Source organism: Strongylocentrotus purpuratus, unplaced genomic scaffold (genome assembly GCF_000002235.5).
Source record: "Strongylocentrotus purpuratus isolate Spur 01 unplaced genomic scaffold, Spur_5.0 spur5_scaffold_19, whole genome shotgun sequence".
NCBI classification, from domain to species: domain Eukaryota; kingdom Metazoa; phylum Echinodermata; class Echinoidea; order Camarodonta; family Strongylocentrotidae; genus Strongylocentrotus; species Strongylocentrotus purpuratus.
This window is the reverse complement of record NW_022145604.1, coordinates 14,267,265-14,278,155: the sequence shown is the minus strand read 5'-3', so window position 1 is coordinate 14,278,155 and position 10,891 is coordinate 14,267,265.

Sequence of the window (10,891 nt, the reverse complement as noted above, 5' to 3'; positions counted from 1 at the left end):
ATTCTATATTTTTAAAGAGATGTAAAATACACTGAATTGAAAATTGAATACAAATTATGACAAAATTGTTGAAAGGATTTACTTCAATGAAATTCATTAACAATTTTTAATTCATAGGAAATTAATCATGCGTTATTACGTTTTCCTTGGAATTAGATACTGGCTTTTCATTTAAAACTAGGCCTATATTTATGAAAACCATCCTCAGCTATATACACTGTCAATATGCATAACTTCAGCAGTTAGTTGATAATGAGGCCTAAGCAAGGTTGAAATTAGTATTGGCACTGGTGCATGAGTAGGCCTATGTCATCAAACAATTTCCCTTCAAATGGCGCACATCAAAAGTATAAACATATTATACTCAAAGTTTCTAGATAACCTGTAAATCAACTCAAGGTCAATTTCAATACCCTATTGAACATACCATAACTGATAAGAAAACATGTTCGGATTACGTAATACGCACATTTCAATCATGTCAAATAGGTGACGCCAAGGCTATTTAAGTGCCCTTGGGTTGATTTTCGAAAGTAGTTTTTATCGTGTTCTGCGAACCATAAGAATAGGAAACAATTAGAAAATTCAAATATTTACTATAATTAAACGACTTTGCCATGAGTTAATGAATTAGTAAAATCACACATTTTGTAATTGATTACATTCTTGTTAATATTTCATCAAATTCTCTCTGTTTGTGTGTCTCTTTATCTATCTACCTCTCTTGTCTTGGATGATATTGTTATTATGTGCAAATTATGTTTTATATTGTATGTTATCATTTATAAATTTTAATTGTCGTAGCCTAAGGAAGAATATTATTATGAAAGAACTTCTCATGATGATCCTTCCTGTACATTTTTCATATCTTCTACATTTTGTACTTTTCATGAGGCAGTGATTTTCATGAACATTTTGAATATTCATGAGACAAAATCTTTCATGTAATTTTCATGTACAACAGCTGATGAACTCCATTTAATGAGACAATTTGCTACATTTTGTACTTTCTAGGAGACAGTGATCTCATGAAAATTTTGTATATTCATGAGACAGAGGTTCTCATGATGAACCTTCCTGTACATTTTTCATATCTGCTACATTTTGTACTTTCTAGGAGACAGTGATCTCTGGAACATTTTGTATATTCATGAGACAGAATTTCTCATGATGATCCTTCCTGTACATTTTTCATATCTTCTACATTTTGTACTTTTCATGAGGCAGTGATTTTCATGAACATTTTGAATATTCATGAGACAAAATTTTTCCTGTAATTTTCATGTACAACTGATGAACTCCATTTAATGAGACAATTTGCTACATTTTGTACTTTCTAGGAGACAGTGATCTCATGAACATTTTGTATATTCATGAGACAGAAGTCCTCATGATGAACCTTCCTGTACATTTTTCATATCTTCAGTCTTCTCTAAATTATTCGAGCGCATTGTTTATAAAAGAACTATTGAATTCCTTGACAAACATTCTATTCTCAATAAACATCAATATGGTTTCCGTAGGGATTATTCAACATGTATGGCTCTTACCAGTCTTTCTAGTAAAGTCATAGACGCCTTTGAGGCGAACGAATTTGCAATTGGAGTTTGTATAGATCTGTATAGATCTGTCTAAGGCATTTGACAAAATTAATCACAATATTTTACTATCTAAACTATATCGTTATGGAATACGTGGTGTAGCTCTTAAATTTTTCACAAGTTATCTTAACAATCGATTACAATGTACCAAATATCAATCTTCTATTTCGGAGTTTAGAACAATAACATGCGGAATTCCACAGGGTAGCCTGCTTGGGCCATTGTTATTTATATTATATGTGAATGATATTTATAAATCTGCTAATGAATTGTCTTTTATACTGTATGCAGACGACACAAACATATTTCACAGAGATTCAAACTTGAAGTCTCTTATGGATGCAGTAAATGCAGGTCTTACATATATATGTGAATGGTTCAAATCTAATAAATTATCTATAAATGTAAAGAAATGTAATTATATGATTTTTCACAATGGAAAGAATGTAGATTTAAATGATTTCAATATTGTTCTTGATAATGTCATATTGCCAAGGGTAGATAAAGTCAAATTTCTTGGTGTTTATTTAGATAGTTCCTTGTCTTGGAAATACCATATTCACGAAGTTGAAAGTAAGGTGTCCAAAAACATTGGCATTATATCCAGACTCAAACATCTCTTGCCCAATCACATTCTACGTATGCTATATTGTGCTCTTATACTTCCATATTTTTCTTACTGTAATCTTGTTTGGGCGAATTCCTGCAAGTACAAAATACAAAAGCTTATACTATTGCAGAAGAAGATTATTCGTATAATATCCGGAATGCACTATCGTTCCCATACTGGTCCCATCTTTAAACAAATTATTTTCTTGAGATTCAGTGATATTAACTTGCACCAACAGGGTATTTTCATGTATAAAAGCATGAATAACATCTTCCCATCACAATTTAGTGATTTTATCAATTTTAAATGCAACTCGGAAACCCATACGTATAATACGAGAAGCGCTGCCAACATTCGTCTCCCTAAACATAGAACCCGAAGATTTCAATTTGACATTCGATACTCTGGGCCAAAATTTTGGAACACCTTACCATCTATTCTACACAAATCGCTCTCCTTGCAGACTTTTTCCCGTAAGGCAAAAATGTATTTAATTGCTCGATATTGATACCCTCTCTTGTATTTATGTGTGAAATGATCTTTTGTGGAATTTAATGACATGTTTGTATTAACGATTATTTATTTACTTTGATAACTTGTTGCTAGAACCATCTGTATATTCCCAGGACAATGCTGTCGGATAAAGCTGTTGTCTGTTTGATGATTTTGCTTGTTTGTAATGATATGTACCCGCTGTCTATTTTACAATTGTACTTCGTTATCTTTATGATGTAATCGCAGACACATGTACAGCCCAATTGATGTAACTTTCTCTTAATAAGTGAACATGCCTTCCTATACTTAATTCTCTCCTCTCTTCCTTTCACTATTTTTTTTCTTTCCTATCAACGTTCTATTATATACAATGTAATTTTCATAATAATATCTATAATGTTCTTTCGGTAACTGTGTTAATTTATTATGGGCGTTCCCAACTCAAGCTACGCTTTCCGGGTTTTCGCCTCCTTCCGTATCTGAATTAATTACTGTATACTCTATGTTGAAATAATTGTTACATATATCATGTATATATACATTGTGTTTTATATTGTGCTGTTGAGAAGGAAATAAATGTTAATAAATACAAAATACAATACAATACAAAATATATTTGATTATATTGCTTCTTTGTCAGTCACATTTGACCTAATTTTGAAACATTTCGGAATAAGCTGAATAAAGATATAAGATATGTACAAAGGAATATTATTTAAATAAGTTTCAGTCCGTGAGAGGCAATATCCAAAAGACTTGGGAAGTGTATTAATTAAATAATAAGGAGGAAACCCCATTGTGTCATTCCTGAATATATATTAAATTAAGATGACAACATTTATGACGATATAAGAATTACAGAGTTGTGCGATGACTATTTTGTTTCTATTGGAGCCTCACTAGGCAATCAATGTTCTTCTATAAATGTCTTCACTTGTGTTTTACTAGGTAATTATTGTAAATAATTTTTTGTCTCGCCTGCGTAGCAAAAAGCGAGACATAGGCGCCGCTTTATTTCCGGTGACGGCGGCGCGGCGGCGACGGCATCAACATCAAAGGTTAAGTTTTGGATTTTTGAAATAATTTTTATAGTGTAAGTTCTTATTCAACGGAACTTGGACTACAGGGTTATCAAGTGTCCCCAATCATGTGAGTATAATTTTAGGTCATAAAGTCAAGGTCAAAGGTCATTTCAGGTCAACAGACTTGGACTATGTTGTAGCATCATCATCGAAACTTAACCTAAGGTTGAATTTTTGATTTTTTGATATAAATTTTAAAGTGTAAGTTCTTCGTCAATGAAACTTGAACTATAGAGTTATCAAGTATCCCCAATCATGTGAGTAGAATTTCAGGTCACTAAGTTAAAGTCAAAGGTCATTTTAGGTCAACAAACCTTAGACTTTGTTGTGGCATTCACATCAAGATTTTGAAGTTTTAGCATATTTTCAAAATTGTTCAAATTCCATGAAACTTGTACCCAAGGGTTATCAAGTATCACAAATCATATGACACAAATTCCAGGTCACAAGGTCAAAGGTCAGGGTTGGGCGGTAAATACCGGTGGCGGTAATTACCGGCGGTAAATACCGTCTGGTAATCAGATGGGTGTCCGGTAAATATGTAAAAACGGGAAATTTTAATTCTCTCTTTATTAATAATTTTACTTGTTTTTAGCCTCAACGACTGAAAATATTAAACATGGTTTTTGCAGCACATGACATTTTGTTCATTTAATAATTGTTAGGTATTAATGAATATGTTAATTAGCAACTGACTTAATGAAGAACATCATATCTAGATTAGATGTATATTTGGGATCTTTTTCCTGTATTATTTTCCAGCATTTCATAATAACAGACATAGACAAACACACGCGCAAACACGCACACACACGCACACACACAAATAGTACACACCAGAGCAACCATACTCACCACCATTGTTATGTTAAAAATTGGACAATCCGTATGAACAAGTGAGTGGACAAATATATTTTCCGGTAAATACCGGTAACAAGCGGTAAATACCGTTAAATACCGCTTATTTCCCGGCGTCCGGGATATAAGCCGCCGAAGTGGGAAATATACCAACCCTGTCAAAGGTCATTTTAGGTCAGTAGACTTGGATTACGTTTTCACAACTTAATATGAGAATTAATAAATCATTTTTTAAAATTGATTTGTTCACATTTCATTCAAGTTATCGATCGTGGTACAATTAATAGTAAACAATTCTTCTGATGATTCTTAGTCAATATTCACTTCAAAATGCTGATTTATGGGATACTTGCTTGGGGCAACACGTAGCAAACTCTACTAAATAGATTATTATTACAAAAAGAAGTCTCTCCGTATCATTTACAATTCTGCTATACTCTCACACACAGACCCGTTATTTGTTAATAGGAGACTATTAAAAACAAATGACCTGTATCTATTTCACTGAGGAAAATGTATGTATAAGTACAGTAGATTACCCAACTAGACGGTCAAACGAGTTTCACCTACCACTCTTCAGAACTTTATTAGCGAAGAGGTCTTTTATGTATGGTGGTCCTAGATTTTGAAATTTTCTAAGTGATGGTATTTAAAATAGTCCATACCTTAATTAATTCAAGAAAAAACTTTAAAACAATTTGCTGAAATCTTATAGTAATATACAAGAATAATCTGACAACAGTTGGTTATCATCTTAATTTTTTATTTATGTCTGCTCGATTAATTTAATATTTATTTGGTCGTATGATCTTACCTTCCAAGAATCAGTAAATACCTTTTCTTCGATCATGATTCGTCCTGCTTTTTCCTTCTTCCCCCTTTTCCCCCGTTCCTTCTTCTTTTATCTGTTTTACTTCTCCTTGTTGTTTCGTGGTTGTTTGTTGTTTTGTAATATTGTCTTGTGGTTTCCAAGTCTTCGTAGGCAAAATTTGAAACAATTTTTTTTTTTTTTTTGGGGGGGGGGGGGATCCACAAACTACAAGCACTGCTTTTTTTTGGATCCCCCGATTTCCTCAGAAATTAGGAATTTGTTGTAATAACTTTTATTATGTGCAAAGTGTATTTGTATAGTTTCCAAGAAAAAATGAATTATGTATGAAAAAATGTAATACCTCTGTTTATCTTTCTGTTGGAAATGAAATAAATATGAATTGCATTGAATTGAATTATGAATAGCGACCCTTTTCTCTTATTATGATGATAGTGACCCTCTTCGCCTATTATGAATAGCGACCATTTTCTATTATTATGAATAGGGACCCTTATCAATAACGACCCCGATTGTATATTATGAATAGCGACCCTCTTCTCATATTATGAATACCGACCCTCTTCTCTGATTATGAATAGCGATCCTTATGATTAATGACCCTTTTTCAAATTATGAAAAGCGGACCTTAAGAATAGTGGTTCTTAAAAATAGCAGACCTTATGACTAGCGGTTTTTATAAATAGCGGTCCTTATGAATAGCGACATTGACCCATCCTTATCACCTGAAGACACGGTACACGGTAGAACTGCTATCATTTTGAAAATCAAATCGATCATGATTTATTTTCCACTTAAAAAACATGTTAAAATTATTATTTTTCCACAAATCAATGTAGTGCACGTAATAATAGTGATGGAATAATGCATGCATCAATCTCAAATTGAGATTTGCTAAAAATTACTCCTTTGCAGTGAATGCTACATGTATTATGAACAATGATATAGTTGAATTCAATTCAATTTCATTAAATTCCAGAGATTCACAAAAAGACAATATAGATTACAATCAAATATAAAAACATTAAAACAACAGATGAACCTGCAGAGGGGGTGATCAAAAACCACAGAGGTTTATCGGGGATCATCCCCTGCCACAAACTACAATATCAAAGTGCAATATATATTTTTCAAATGATACAATAAACACATACAATATATATATATATATATATATATTGCAAGCAAATATATGTATGGTACCAATAAATACAATATAGGGGGAATGAATGATAATTGAAAAGAAAATAGTGAGAAACATGATACATACTATATCTTAAAGAGTTGGATACATAATAAAATATTGTTTCAACTTTGACTTCAAAGAATGAAGTGATGAGCAAATGACATTATCTTTAGGAAGCAGATTCCATAGTGATGGTCTACTAAAATAAATGTTCCTTTGGAGAAAAGTTGTTTTAACAGAGGGCAAATGAAACTAATTTGCACTTCTTGTTTCATAAGAATGAATTTCAGCATTAACAAAGAACATCTAATTAAAAATACATGGCAGCCTTTTCTTCTTGAAAAGAAACATAAATTGTGCAAGTTGCATATAATATAGAGACTTCACATTTTTAGTATTCACGCGTTTATACAAAGGTGCAGTATGGGCAAGATCTGGTGAATTTGTTTTTTTGCACGAACTGTCTTTTTCTGTAAAACCTGCAAACGGTTTGTTAAAGTAATTGAACATCCACCCCAAGCTAAGATGGCATATGAAAAGTGTGGCAAGATTAGGGTACTGTATAAATTCCTTTTTTTGTTTTTTAGGGGGAGTGGGAGCAGTTAGTTTACATTATAAATAACTCCAGTACACTGGCAATTTATAAAGATATGGAACTGACATGACTTCTCCAAGAAAGGGACTCATCTATATTTAGTCCTAGACATTTAGTTAAGCAACACATCACATTTTACATTCAATTCATTAAAGTCATCTCCAAGATTTCTTCTCCTGAATACCACTATGATTAGTTTTTTCTTCATATTAACAACAAGTAGTTAGCTGTGAACCATTTTGCAAACTCGGTTCTTGGTTTAAAACCTCATTTAAATATTGCACAGTTTGCCCTAATAATATATTTGTGACATCAAATAAAACAAATTTAGCTGACCGGAAACAAAGTGTAGATCTCTTATAAACAACAAAAGCAATACCGGAGCAAGCACACTGCCTTGGGGGTACTTCAGTTGAGAGGATCTGTGATTGAGAATGAACACTATTACATTTAACTATTTCCCATTCAAATGGTAATTTTTTAACCATTTAAGAGATTTACCCCATATGACATAAAAAGATAGCTTTTGTAACAGTATAGAATGGTTTAATACAGTCAAACGATTTAGATAAATCAAGGAATATACCAACGGGAATTAGCTTATTTTCCAAAGCCCGAGTTACAAGATTTAAAAATTCAATTAGAGCCATAGATGTTGAGTGTTTTTTACGGTTTCCTCCTAATCATTTAATCAATACACTTCCCAGTGTCTTGGATATTGCCTCTTACAGACTGAAACTTATTTAAATAATATTCCTCTTCACATATCTTATATCTTTATTCAGCTAATTCCGAAATATTTTAAAATTACGTCAAATGTGACTGACAGAGAAGATATATAATCAAATGTATTTCGAAATTCTTCCTTAATAAGCTACGACAATTAAAATGTATAAATGATAACATACAACATAAAACATGATTTACACATAACAACATGTCATTAAAGACAAGAGATATAGATAGATAGAGAGACAGACAGACAGACGGAGAGAGAAAGAGAGAGAGAGAGAGAGAATTCGATGAAATATCAACAAGAATGTAATCTCTCAATTTGAACTTCATTTTCCGAAAGAGCATCAAAAATAATGTCCAAATGACGAAAACCAATTGAATATGTTAGGTATTGGCTGATATATGACCATCTGAATAAATATATTTTCTATAGGAACTCTGTTATTTTGCTCTGGTTTACAATTTAGTTTGCGACATTTGGACATTGTTTTTTTTTTCTTCCAAAAACTGAAGTTTAAATTGAGAAATTTAAAAAAAAATATTTAAAAAAAATTGATGACGTCACACTTCACTAGTCAATAGGGTAATGAAATTGCCCTTGAGTTGATTTACAGGTTATTCTTGAAAATTGGAGTATATTATGATAGATACATCTAAATACAAGAATAATAATTTGACACTTTTGATGTGCGCCATTTGAAGGGAAATTGTTTGATGACATAGGCCTACTATAATGCACCAGTGCCAATACTAATTTAACCTTGCTTATATAGGTCTCATTGTCAACTAACTGCTGAAGCTACATGTAAATAGCCCAGGAGGATTTCATAAATAATAGGCACCATTAACTTTTGAATGAAATTCATTGGCTTTAAGCCAATATCTAATTCCAAGGGAAAGCGTGATTAATTTCATATAAACTCTGAATCTTTAATGAATTTCATTCAACTAAATCCTTACAACTATTTTGTTATAAATTTTTTCTTCAATTTTCAATTCAGTTTATTTCACATCTCTTCAAAAATAAAGAATACCAATCAAATGTAAAGCAATATGAATTTGAAGTAAATATACAAAGTGACATTTAAAAAAAAGATTTATACATACATACATAGATGATATGACAAATATGATAAAGTGCAGTGGAGGTGAGGTACTAGCGAAGGCAATCGACCTGTCAAGGGCTAATCCCATTTTCTTACACTTAAAATGAAATTAAAATAACAAACAGTGAGTAAATTATATATTACAATTGAAGGTGAGAGTAGAAAATATGACATGAGAGAAAAAAGACACATTACTAACATTAAACAAAATGTCTTAAATGAATCAAAACATCTGTGGAATTGTAAATAATTGTTATAACACACTCACCCACACACGCATTATAACAAACTCACCCACACACGCACTATAACACACTCACCCTCACACGCACGTACATTCCAACACACATAATGCAGCATGTAGCCTCATTTCAGGGTATTTAGCCAAATTCTTGTCTTTCATGATAAAGGTATTCAAGTCTGTGATAATGTACAAAAAAGGGTTTACTACAAATTCCCCATGATGTGTTGATAATCAAACTATGAGGCCTACATTTGGCTTCATCTCATACATCATGATGGCGTTAAAATTCTTTCTTGTTCGCGAGATTTAGAAAGTCGAAAGTATTCAAACAATAAACGTTTAATGGCTCATTAAAACATTCCGCCCATAATTACACCTATACCGATGTTTTCAAATACGATTAAAACGTACTCTAAGCTAAGTTCCCATGATACTGTTGAGGAGGAAAAAGAAGACAAAAAATAAGCATAATTATTACTATGCTTTCTCTCTTTTACGAACTCTGCCCAATATATAAAAACCACCATTTTGTATTGACGCAAACTTGAATATGATTTAAGTTTGCGCTCCAATGGCTTGGATTCTCATCAAATATAATTTGAGACCGAAACCAATTAGAGAATATAAAGTATATTTACATTATTTCATATTATTTCAGGGTAAACACAAGGCATCAAAATGGCGAGTGGCAATTACGTGTTTATTCTTTCAATCTTTTCCACTTTTACATGCACCTTTTTCTTCTTTAATTGATTTTCATGATATTATATCATTTCCACACCATCTGGTTGTACTTCGTCACGAACAGGAACGATAGCGGGTTGGATAACCCTTTTCAGCCTCTGAAATGGAGAAAAACAAAATGTACAAATGTTAAACATGTTGAAAGTTGAACAAATTTCACAATTTTAAATTTTGAAACGCAGCAATGTAAGGAATGAAAAGGAATTATACACTTGGGTATTATTCGTTAGAAAAAGAAGAAAAACGATTACCACGACAATTTTCCTTTGTTTCAGAGGCAGCTGGTTTGGGGGACACACTTGGTCAGAACTAGTTGGAGAAGGAGCAAGTTTTTACTTGCACAAGGGGCACTTTTTACTACATGTACTCAGTTACGTAACCTTTTAGAACCTTTGTTGAGGCTTACACAATATGCATCATGTCACACTAGTTCATAGCACTGCACAAAAGTACAAAAATACTCTACTCAGAGGACTGGACTGTCAGTAGAAGATGAAGAGTGTTTTACAGGTGCACCCCGCCCCCAACCCATTTTTCCTTCCGAAAAATAAATAGGAAAAAAGCTAAAAGATATTCACATAAACGTTCAGTTTACGCATTCAGAAATGCCTCAGAATGTATCATAGAGCATCTTAAGGATCACATAAGTAAGGTTTCGCGTTCGCAATTTCGTACATTTTACGCCTCCCTTCTTCTTCTTCCAGTTAAGTGCCGCTTCATGGTGATGAAGATAATCGCACTGGTTTTGTGTGTATATGTGGAGACTTTCACATGTCCTGTTATTCCACAGCAGGTGCATATATACA